We start from the raw sequence: 1,911 nt of genomic DNA on the forward strand, positions 1-1,911 counted from the left end.
CATATCTGGGTATCTCTGAGACTCCTCCTCTCTCCTCTCTTTACTGCATTTTTCCATAAATAATTTTCATAAAAACTTGTTAAAGTTCCAAGACAAGTAAGTAAATAAATCGAGAGAGAGAAAAATCCATATGTTTTTTTTTGTGGCAACGGAGTCCATGCAACCGACTTTATGCCCCCAAGCGCACAAAGTAAACACTTTTCGGTGTCTCCTCCTTCTCCTGCTGGCACCATCTCTTTCTCGCTGCCACAAGTGATGTCTCCGTGTTGCTGTCTCTCTCGTTGGTACCCTGCAGAACAACCTTTTCTTGAGGTATATCGGCATTTGTCAACGAGATCTGTGAACATTGTGTTTCCTTTGAGGTTCGCTCGAATGCAATGTTGGTCTTCATTTGAAGGACCTTATTGCCTAAGAGCCTGGGAATGAGTTCAATATAGACGTATTCTTTGATGTCTATTTATTTTTTTAATGATTTATTTATATTTCTATTTAATTGTCCTCCTGTCGGTGCGCCATCGCTGTTTGGCAACAATCCCCATGGCCATAGTAAAGACACGAATGTAAGGCCAGGAACTTATCAAATATATGAGCATCTTTGGGCTGTTGCAGATCCTTCTTTCCCTCCAAAGAACAGGCTATGTTTTTTCTCTAATGTGGGCTATTACAATCATGATCTACGATTCAATCATGGTATTGCTGGATGTTTGGCTTGGCTTGAACCTTTGCAAAAAAAAATAAAGAAAAACATTAGCATGGCCAAAAATTATGGAAAAATACTAACAGATATTGAACCTTCGAATAGTTAATGTACATCTTGAGACTGTTGTATTTGAATGAACATAGTAAATGTAGAGATTTTCGGTTATTGTTTTAGACAGCAGAATTTAGAGAAAATAATTTTGATGTTGTTGCGGCCAAGTGTGATATATGATTGAATTTTTCCCAGTAGATCCCATGACATTACAATTCTCGGTCTACTTCAACTGAACAATTTCGTCAAATATTCGATTTGGTGTGACTATTGTTACAGTATTTTTAAGGAATTCTTGCGCAGACTTGTCAAATATATTTTTCGTACTTAAATTCAGTTTAATTTAAAGGAGTTTTTTGTAATTTGTAATGGTATTTTTACAGTAAAAAAGTTTGAATTTTAACACTAGTTTTGTATACTTTTTACCAAAATCGGAAATATGGATCTTGGACCCTCTGGCAGAACGATGCACTCTCTTATGCTCCTTCTCTATCAGTGTACCTATATCTCCTTCTCTTTGGCTCTCTACAGCCCCCTGTCTCTCTCCTCGAATATCCTTGGCTCTCCCATGACTTGTGCTCCTATTTTGGAAAGCGTTGCATTTCAGTGGAATATCCTGTCGAGCGACTGTGTCCTGTGCTCCTTATGCTTCCTGATGCTTGGCTCCATTTCATCCTGGCTCATATATTTCCTTTCCCACTCTCCTGCGGCTGGGGCCTGCCACTGAGTGCCTGCCATGCGGGATACTCAGAATCTAAAATTTTGTTTGGTATTTTTTTTTTTAATGTTGGCTATTTTTTGCTTTTTATTTTTCGGTATTTTTTTGTGACTCCTTTTTGGTTGCTTCTGTTGCATTTGTCCGCTGTGTTCCGTTCCGTTTTGTTTGGCAACTTTTCGTGGCCATAAACACGTACGACGCGTTGCCATCGCAGTTTCAGCTTTTTGGTATTTTATCTCTTTCCCGCATACACACACACACACACATGGAAGAGGATCGTTGTTGTTGGGAAAACTCAATTTAGCTTTTTGCAACCTTTACACACACACGAATGCGGAAAATAAAGGGAAATGGGAGCCACAGCAGCAGCACCAGCAGAAGAAAAAAAAAAAAATAGAGCCAAAGATGAAGGAAAAAATGAAGCGAAAATCGTATTTTTCTC

The 1,911-nt window shown here is 38.7% G+C and overlaps 1 long non-coding RNA gene across 1 annotated transcript; it reads right to left on the minus strand.

Annotated features, from left to right (window-relative positions):
- Window positions 1–440: 440 nt before the first annotated feature.
- On the minus strand, window positions 441–939 carry LOC117192242. Its single transcript, XR_004474259.1, has 2 exons — window positions 793–939; window positions 441–720 (listed from the first exon to the last, which is right to left on the minus strand). It is a non-coding gene; the product is annotated as an uncharacterized LOC117192242 (long non-coding RNA).
- Between the last annotated feature and the right edge of the window lie 972 nt (window positions 940–1,911).

This window comes from Drosophila miranda, chromosome XL (genome assembly GCF_003369915.1).
Source record: "Drosophila miranda strain MSH22 chromosome XL, D.miranda_PacBio2.1, whole genome shotgun sequence".
Taxonomy (NCBI): domain Eukaryota; kingdom Metazoa; phylum Arthropoda; class Insecta; order Diptera; family Drosophilidae; genus Drosophila; species Drosophila miranda.